The following is a 10,915-nucleotide window of genomic DNA, read 5'->3' on the forward strand; positions in this document are numbered from 1 at the left end:
GAAACAGTAAAAAAAAAAAAACTAATCACTTTGGTTCTACCGAAATTCGAAATCAGATAGCTGAATTCAGTGTGCCAGCCATTACACCATAGAACGCCGCAGTTGACTGCTCTATTTTATCATCAAATAAAATATTGTCTGGTGTGTTTTTGAAGATGTTCGTTTGTCTTTCATCTTTCTTCGGACGATAAGTACTGGTGTTGATGTAATCGACTCTCGTATCCCTCCAGAGGAAACTAACGATGTGATGTATTCCCGAAATGCAATATAAATAGTTCAGACAGCAGAATATGTATTATGAATCATCATCATGATCTCTTTGCTGATGCAGCCTGTCTTTGGGGTGTCACTCTCAACGCTTTTGCAATCAGCCGTCGCTACTGGGCTCTGTTCTCTTTCATGCGTCACAGTATTGTAATATATCCAGTCATTGATGTCAAACCAGGATTTTTTCTGTCTCTTCTCTTTCACCCTCTCTCAACAGCTCCTTGAAGAAAGGTTTTGGACAGGGAGTTGTGGCGTGATACGTGACCGACTATACAAGCTTTCTTCTTATGCAAGGAGTGATTTTTATCTGTAAGCGTATTTGTTAACTTGATGCGTTTTTGATGACTTACTGCCTGGCAAAACTGTTCGTTTTGTGCACTGTATATGGGATATGTAACAGCCTTCTGAAGCACTTGCGCTTCATTGCCTGCATTAGTGTAAGAGTCCAGTTCTCACACTCAGAAGAATCGAAGTCACCTAAGACTTGTACACTCTTGGTCTTGTTGGAAAACTATTGGAATTGTTTTTTCATATGGTGTTCAGCTTTATCATGGCAGCAGAAGCTAAGAATCTTGTTATCTCGTTTCTGAGCTCTGCTGTCTTTTGTCAAAGTGAATCCTAAGTATTTAAAAGTGTCCACTTCGTCAAATCTTTCTCCATTCAGTATAATGATGGTTGCTGTGTTTTGATTGTTATTATTAACCAGTTTGTTGCTCTTTTCTAGGTTAATCTCCATCCAGTATGCTCCTGATACTTTTTCCAGTCTGGTAGTGAGCTCCTGTAGTCCTACTTCACTACTATCCTAACAAGTCAATATCATCAGCAAAGCGCAGGTTGGAAATGGGCAGACCTCCAACGGAAACACAGAGGTGGAAGCCTTGAAGTGTTTTTTGCATGATGTTCTCTAGGAAGATGTTGAAAAGCTTTGGAGAGAGGAGACATCCTTGTTGAACACCCACTGTTGTCCTGAAGAATTCTCCGATGCTGTTGTTCAGAACTCCACCGCTTGAGTTTTCATAGTGCTTAAGGTTGTTGTCGAAGTTGTAATTCTTCATCATCTGCCCCACCACATCGTGTCAAACACGATCAAAGGCCTTTTTGAAGTTGATGAAGTTGTGATAGAGGTTTTATGGAGAGAAGAACAATAGAAGCATAACGTTTTGCTTCGGGGAAAGAGGAAAGTATAAGTTTTTCCAATAAGATGCAAAATCAAAATCATATCTAACACACTTTTATATAGAAAATAGTTATTTGTTCCTCAATCTAAAATCATTAAGATATACGACAAAGTGATAGTAAGAGTAGTCGTAATATGAACAGCAAGAAAAAATATGTAGTGGACAGGTTCTACCGAGATTCGAACTCGGATCGCTGGATTCAGAGTCCAGAGTGCTAACCATTACACCATAGAACCCCATATTTGTAGTTGGCCATATTTTATCATAAAAATAAAATTTTATCGCAAGTGATTTTGAAGACGCTCATTTATCTTTCATCTTTCTGGGATCGATAAGTACTGCTGTCGACATAATCGACGCTTGTATCTCTCCATATTTCTAGCTTGGTGCCTATGTAAGTAATTATTATTTTTATGTGTGTATATAATGTAACATAGTACTTTCTAAACTGTAACCCTGTGTACAAAAGTCTTATCAATGTCTATAAAAGCTGTCTGAAGTCAACTCATTGTATAATATGCCTGAGTAATTTCCTCACTATAACTACTTGTTCATCTCTTAGTATACTTGCCAATGTGGCCTCTATCCTACTCAAAGTAACCAAGCTGATCACTTTCAACATTATACTGCATAGGATTATACACTTTCAAATACCACACTCTCTGAGTTCCTTCGCTTTTGGCATTGTAGTCATTGCACTAAGCTTCCAATCTTTAGGGAAACAAACACAGACACGTGCGCGCGCACACACACATATACATATATAACGGGCTTCTTTCAGTTTCCGTCTATCAAATCCACTCACAAAGCTTTGGCCAGTCCGAGACTATAGTAGAAGACACCAGCCCAAGGTGCCATGCAGTGGGACTGAACCTGGAACCATGGGATTGGGAAGCAAGCTTCTTCCCACACAGCCACCCCTGGGTGCATTTCAGAAGGTTAGAGACTTTTTCAAGAGAGACATTTATTGATTTCAAAGTACAAAACTCTAAAATCTTCTTGGAAGTAGGATCCGCTGACTTCAATGCACTTATTGTTGCGCTCCTGCCACTTCATGAGGGCCCCTGGAAGGTCTTCAAAGTGAAGGGGTCCAGGACTCTCATCACAACCTTTTTCCACTTTTCCTTCAACTTGGAAAACAACCAATTTCAAAGGGAGCAAGGTCTGGACGGTAGGATCGGTGAGGGACAGTCTTGTTGCCTATCTCTGTCAAGTTGATAGGCAGCAAAAGGTAGATTCGAGGCGCATTCCAGATGTTTTGAGACTCTTTAGAAGGGGCTAAAACTGTTCTAGATTATTGCAATTTTAGCCTATCATTACTATATGCCCACCCATTAACTTTTGTTATTTCAGATTGATGGAGATGGCTGTAACATTTTGAACACGTCCTTCGAAACGCTGCATATCACAATTGACTAGTTTGATCTCGTTTCACGGCACCAATTGGTGGATTTTTTTGTTTTTTGTTTTTTTTTTTAATGAACATTTTTATATGCGGTATTTACCGGAGTCGAAGATGCTATTCTTTTCCTGAAGCAATTTTCGAAAATATATTGCGCGTCCTAAGAGGAAGAAAAAGACCGGAAAGAAGACTAGCACAACAAAGGTGGGATGATAATGAGAATAAAATAATTAAATTTCACATCTTCGTAATCAGTGCAAAAATAGAGAGAGAGAGAGAGAGAGAGAGAGAGAGAAACAGAGAGAGAGAGAAACAGAGAGAGACACACAGACAGAGACAGAGACAGAGAGACAGCGACGAACACAGACAGACAGACACACATACACACACGCACACATAAACACACACAAATACGTACACACACACACTCACACACACACACACACATACACACACACACACACACACGCGCACACGCACACACACATAACCACAAACTGGCTCATATCGAAAACATAGATAAGGTGCAATCAACGATTGATGCGTTATCAACAAGGACAGAGAGTGTTTTATTGAACAAAAAAAACCGTAACTCTGAACAGTAAAACTAATAGAAAAAAAATGCAGACAACAGTTGATCAACACGATCTGTATTGTATCCTAGTTGTAGTCCTTTGTATCTTCTCTTTTTCAAAGAGGAACAATTCTCTAAAACTTGTCTTTCTATTATTCAAACGCGGAAACCTATTCCCAATTCAGAAAACACGATAAATCAAAATAAAATATAAAAGATTTCCGTAGCATTGCAAGATAATAATAAAAAAAAAAGGAAAAAAGATTTCAGTAGCATTGCAAGATAATAAAAAAGGAAAAAAGATTTCACACACTCCACTACGATGTTTTATTTATAGCTATGCAACGTCTAGATCGTGTTGATCAACTGTCGTCTGCATGTTATTTTATTGTCCAGAGAGACGGTAAGTTTTAACATAAGCCTTTCTACTATAGGCACAAGGCCAGAAATTTGTGGGGAGGGGACTAGCTGATTGCATTGACCTCAGTGTTTCAATGGTACTTAATTTATCGATTCCGAAAGGATAAAAGGTAAAGTCGACCGCGGCGGAATTTGAACTCAGAACGTAGCGACGTGCGAAATACCTATTTTTTTTCTATCCACAAGGGACTAAACACAGAGGAGACAAACGGATTAAGTCGATTATATCGACCTCGGTGCGTAACTGGTACTTATTTAATCGACCCCGAAAGGATGTAAGGCAAAGTCGACCTCGGCGGAATTTGAACTCAGAACGTAGTGACGTGCGAAATACCTATTTCTTTTCTATCCACAAGGGGCTAAACACAGAGGAGACAAACGGATTAAGTCGATTATATCGACCTCGGTGCGTAACTGGTACTTATTTAATCGACCCCGAAAGGATGTAAGGCAAAGTCGACCTCGGCGGAATTTGAACTCAGAACGTAGTGACGTGCGAAATACCTATTTCTTTTCTATCCACAAGGGGCTAAACACAGAGGAGACAAACGGATTAAGTCGATTATATCGACCTCGGTGCGTAACTGGTACTTATTTAATCGACCCCGAAAGAGTAAGGCAAGTCGACCTCGGCAGAATTGAACTCAGAACGTAGTGCGTGCGAAACACCTATTTCTTTTCTATCCACAAGGGGCTAAACACAGAGGAGCAAACGGATTAAGTCGATTATATCGACCTCGGTGCGTAACTGTACTTATTTAATCGACCCCGAAGGATGTAAGCAAAGTCGACCTCGGCGGAATTTGAACTCAGAACGTAGTGACGTGCGAACACCGACAAGCATTTCGTCCAGCATGCTAACGATTCTGCCAGCTTGCCGCCTTAAGTTTTAGCACATAATAAGGCTGAGACTCCCATTCTAGGATCTCACACATGTTATGTGGTAAGGTGAAAAACTTCGATTATTTGACTTTATCCATGCAATTAGCTGACAAAACGTCCAGTAATTGTCATTAACTTATTAATCCAGCAGGCCGCCATTTTCGTCTTAAGTCTCTGGACACTTCCTTTATATATACACGTACGTATGTAAGTTTGTATGTGTATATATATTCGTTATGTGTGCGTGTCTTTATGTGTGTGCGTGCGTGTGTATATGTGTGTGTGCGTGTGTGTATGTGTGCGTATGTGTTTTGTGCTCTATAACACTTGACAACCGGTGTTGTTTCTTTACGATCCAATATCTTAGCGGTTGGATAAAAATGATCGATGGAATAAGTACTGAAGTCAATTTGTTCGACTAAAAAGCCGCAATCCAGTGACTGAAACGAATAATAAAAAAATCTTTTCTAGGCACAAGGCCCGAAATTTTGGAGCAGGGGGCCAGTCGATTAGATCGACCCCAGTGCGCAACTGGTACTTAATTTATCGACTCCGAAAGGATGAAAGGCAAAGTCGACCTCGGAATTTGAACTCAGAACGTAAAGACAGACGAAACACCGGAATGCTAAAGGCATTTCAACCGGCATGCTAAAGTTTCTGCCAGCTCGTCGCCTAAAATTATGATAATGATAATAATAATAATATAATAATAATAATAATAATAATAATAATAATAATAATAATAATAATAATAATAATAATAATGATATGCCTAGAAATGTATAAGATAGCACCTGCTCTGCGAAACTTTTTGTCTGTAAGTATGAGATCATAGAGAACCACACTAACTTTGAACAGTGACAATGAATTTCTAAATGCTGGTGATGTAAAAATTTCATGTGGCATTTTCCAGGGTGACTCACTATCACCACTCCTCTTCTGTTTAGCCTTAATACCTCTCTCAAAACTGCTCAATGACGCGCAGTACGGATATAAAATGTTTGATAAAAATATAAATCATCTCATTTACATGGATGATTTAAAGCTCTTTGCAAAAAATGACCAACAACTCAAGGGCTTACTAGCGATTGTCAAACAATTCAGTGATGACATCAGAATGCAATTTGGCCTCGATAAGTGTGCAAAAGCTACCTTTATCAAAGGAAAAATGACAGAAACATCTAACGTTAACCTTGACCAGCAGAATGTCATAAAAGAATTAGATCCAGCAGAGAACTACAAGTATCTAGGGGTAATTGAAGGAGAAGGAATAAGGCATTCAGAGATGAAGGAAAGAATTAGGAGAGAATGTTATCGCAGAGTAAGAGCAATACTCAAGACAGAGCTGAATGCGAGAAACAGGATCGAAGCGATCAATGCATTAGCCATACCAGTTGTGACTTACAGTTTCAATATCGTTAACTGGTCAATTACTGAAATATGTAATCTTGACAGAAAAATACAAAAACTGTTGACAATGCATAGAATGCACCACCCTAAGGCAGATACAGAACGACTTTATCTGCCAAGAAAAGAGGGAGGCCGTGGACTTTTACAACAGGCAATAACAATGAAGAGTGCTACAATTGGCCTAGACACCTACCTGAAAAACTCTGAGGACTGGATGTTAAAACTTGTCTCAAAACATGAAAACAAGAAAGCATCATACTCAGTAACAAAACAGGCAAAGGAATATCTAAGTGAATTCCGAATACAACAAATTTCGGAATTAGAGATAGACATACAAGAAACAGGCACAGAAAAAGCTAAGTGCATGAAAACCCGTGCTAAATCTGCGGCCTTAGATATTCTGAATGATAAATGGCAAGAAAAACCTCTCTATGGCAAATACCTAAAGAGAGCAAATAATGCAGATGTTGACAAAGCCCTGACCCATCAATGGCTAATGGCCTCCGGCTTAAAATCTGAAACAGAGGGGTTTATCATAGCAGCTCAAGATCAATGCCTACCAACAAGAAACTACCAGGCCAACATATTAAAGATCAGAAGCAGTCCAACGTGTCGTGTATGCCAGCAACAAAATGAAACCATTGACCATGTGGTCTCCAAGTGCAGTCTTCTAGCGCCTACAGAGTATCTCAACAGACACGATAGAGCTGCACAATATATTCACTGGGTAATCTGCAAAAACCTGGATTTGCCTCATGAAAAAAACTGGTGGGAACACAAACCACCCCCAGTGCTTGAAAATGACCACATCTCACTCCTCTGGAACTTTACAATTCAAACTGACAGAAAGATAGATACAAATAGGCCAGACATCATATTGAAAGACTTCAAACAAAGAACATGCCTCTTCATTGATATGACTGTCCCAATCGATATAAACGTATCTGTCAAGACCTACCAAAAACTGAGCAAATATAAAGATCTTGAAATAGAAATCAGCAAAATATGGAACCTGAAGACTAAAACAATACTTGTTGTCATAGGTGCCCTGGGAATGATAGCAAAAGGGGCTAATAGCTACCTAATTCAGATACCAGGAAACCCAAAAATGGCAAAAATTCAAAAGATAGTGCTCATGGGAACTGCTCATATCCTACGCAAAATACTTTCAAGGTTTAAAACAAACATAATTTTCGGTTTTTAAAAAATTTTTTTTTTTAGACATTCATTAGTACAACACCAAAAACTCCCCCCCCCAAATATATGGCACACTAGGCATAACAACAACATGAACTTCCAACCTGTTGTCTCTTGAGGTCTCTGGGTGAGACTTGGAGCCAACTTGTACAAATTCAAAGCAAAAGTCAAACTAATAATAATAATAATAATAATAATAATATTAATGACTCACTCCAAAATCAATGAGAATTGATATTTATTTTTTTTTTTAAACTGTAATTAAAACGTTCTACTCAGACATGAACTCGGATGGCTGGATTCAAAGTCCAGAGCGCCAACTATTACGCCATAGAACCACTCCAAAACCAAGCCAAAGTTTTATCTTCAAATAGAATCTTGAAATAGAATCTATTTTATCTAGAAATAGAATCCATTCTCATGTCTGATGCATTATAAGGAATATTAAAATCAACTCAGTACTTTGGCTCTTATTTCATCAACACCCCAGAAAAATGAAATGTGAGGTTGACTTTGGTAAGATTGGAACACAGAACGTAAAGCCGTAGCTTAAAGTGACCGGTGACTCAGAGATAAACTCCCATTGAGTACAGCTTGTGATGCAGATTCCATGGTTAGTCGTAAGTATTTCACGTTACTGATATGTTCATCAATCTTGAGGAAGGAACAGGAACAGTACGATTCCTATTTCCGCCATTGCATGACGTCATTTATTTATTTATTTATTTATTTATTTATTTATTTCATCACGATTTAGACGGGTGCACATGGTGCGTTTTGATGTTTAAACTTTTTATCAAGAATGATGATTCATAGATGTCTCTTAAGCACCTTGGGTTATGTTTTGAAGCCGGAAGTTTTTCTTTCTTTCTTTTTTTCTTCCTTTTTAGCATAAAGGAAAATAAAAATGAAAAGTTTGGGTGAGACATAAACATATAAAGATAGCGTTTTTAACAAACTTGTAGAAAGCTTTAAAAAAATATTGATTGGTTACATTCCCATTCGAACAAGTAAGTACCGAAACAAAACAGGCACCGCTGAGACTCGAATCGCTGGATTCAGAGTGCTAACCATTACACCATAGAACCTAATAAATAGGCAAGTGTACTTCATCTTTAAATTAAATTTTATGTCATGTCTTTCCAGGTATTCATATTTGTATGTATGAAAGCAAATGGGGCGATCGCCTCAGGCATACCGTAAATCCTCGAGTATAATCCGCATTTTCCCCCAAAATTTAAAGGTCAAAATCCCTAGTGCGTATTATATACGAGGTTAAAAAGGAAAATTATTTTCTTAGCAATGTCCGAGTCTCTGTTTGCTGTCCGGCAATGTTTATTCAACTGCAAGCTATTGAATGGCGGGGTATCGTTGGTGAATTGGAAAGCCAAAGATACGCCAGAAAGCCTCGTTGCTACTTATGATAATGCGTCACCTCATCCTGGCAGTATTCTTGTTGAAGTCCAAACATTGCAGCGTCAGAACCCTTGTTTACATATTTACAAACGTACTTGATGGATTTAACGGAGTTGCAAAACTCAACGTTGATGTGAGCATTGAAAGTCTTTGACAGGAGTGGACAGTATGGAACAATCCATCTATCATCAATATCGTGATGTCCGATAGTGGCTGTGAAACCTCCGTCTTCTGGTTTTCTGCGTCTGTATGATGGATACCCATCAGCACCTGTCTGAGTTTCTTGTAGGAACCTCCTTGGAAATCTTTTTGAACATATGCTGTCCTTCAAGCATGGTGTGTTTATGTTGAATCCACGCCCACATGGACCATGTACCATGTTTGCTTTAACTATTTCGTATAGTTCTTTGTCTAAAGCTGGATCAGGAAGCTCTGCAGAGATTATCTTGTCGATGTCATTGGAATTGATCATCGCTGAGAGCCAAAGCAGGATATGAGCATGTGGAAGGCCCCCTTTTTTGCCACTCGATTGTGTACATGTCACATTGTATGGGCCCAAAGACTTGCCCTTTTTGTATGAGCTCCATGAGAGAGATTAACTTCAGATGGAAAACTCGGGCGTTGAGATTCCGGTTCGAATGTAAGGCAGGTTTGAAAGTGTTCCCAACAGTTATTAGTTGCATTGGTAGAGTGTTTATGCCGAATATGTACGTATGCAAGTATATTTATGTATGTATGCCTGTATATATGTACAAAATCCACTGAGAATGTTTTTGTTATTCTGAGGCTACAGCAGAAGACACATGCCAAGTCATCATACAGTGGGACTGAACCCAGGACCATGTGTTTGGAACGTAGTTTGTTACCACACAGCCACACCTGCCCCTATGTGTGTGTGTGTGTGTGTGTGTGTGTGTGTGTGGTGTGTGTGTGTGTGTGCGTATGTGTGTATGGGTAGATATATTATGCATGTATATATGTGTATATATATGTGTACATATTACATGTACATCTATGTATATACATCTACACATAAAATACAAAATACAAAGTTATATCTTGATATCGCTAGTGATAACAATACTCAAAATATATAATAGACTGGAATTGTAGACCCGTCTCTTGCAATTTCGATCAATTGGATCTTGTCCTCCCTCTTGTATGGAAGTGTACGGCTGCAGCGAAATCCATTTTGGGACTTTCTTCTATCGAAGGCATTTTAACAAAAATGCTTCCGTAAAGACGGTGAAAATATTGTCAATTTCCCCAAACAGGGACAAAATTAATTTTTTAAACAATAACCAAGGCCCCTTCTCCGAAAGGGGGAGGGTTACGGTTTACAATTATTTAACAAAAGCAACCCAACAACGTTTCCCTGAGGAGGAACCAACAAACGTAATTACAATAGTCAAACAGTAATAATAATAACAATAAACCTTTTTAATTTATCCCCATTTATGTGAAACCACATATTCAAGTTGAAATCATTGATGCAATTTTATACGAATTGCTAACACACACACACACACACACACACACACACACACACACATAATAAGGGTGAAAAATTGAATATTAATTTGATTAATATGAATTGAAAACCAGTGGTGTAGCATATAAGACCATATCGGATCTTCTTCTAGCAAAAAGGATGACCATTATTAATGGTTCATCCCTGTTATATAATACTTTCACTTTATTAGTTTCAGTATTAAAATGAAAGTATCTGCATTACAAAAGAGACATGTTTTTGTTTCACTTTTAACACGTAATACTGAAATAGTGGAGAAGATATGATTTTGTTGTGGGATCGCCCTAGGGAAAAAGTTAAGATTTTTTGCCGATGACACTCCCCGGCCCTTAAGTAAGGCATGTGTAAAATTTGAATGAAATTGGTTGTGTAGTTCTCAAGTTTTAGGGAAACACACAGACAGACAGACAGACAGACACACATTCTCAGTTTTATATATAGAGAGATACTATATCATTCATATTATGGACGTATATCTTCTGTGATTTTTTTCATATAATTTTTCCTGCTCTTACTTTATAATACGTACACACACACACACACACACACCACACACACACATAATAAGGGTGAAAAATTGAATATTAATTTGATTAATATGAATTGAAAACCAGTGGTGTAGCATATAAGACCATATC

General features: G+C 38.3%; 1 non-coding gene across 1 annotated transcript; it reads right to left on the bottom strand.

The window, feature by feature from the left end:
- Positions 1-1,609: 1,609 nt before the first annotated feature.
- On the bottom strand, positions 1,610-1,681 carry Trnaq-cug. The gene has a single exon. It is a non-coding gene; the product is annotated as a tRNA-Gln (tRNA).
- Between the last annotated feature and the right edge of the window lie 9,234 nt (positions 1,682-10,915).

Source organism: Octopus sinensis, linkage group LG1 (genome assembly GCF_006345805.1).
Source record: "Octopus sinensis linkage group LG1, ASM634580v1, whole genome shotgun sequence".
Classification (NCBI taxonomy): Eukaryota; Metazoa; Mollusca; class Cephalopoda; order Octopoda; family Octopodidae; genus Octopus; species Octopus sinensis.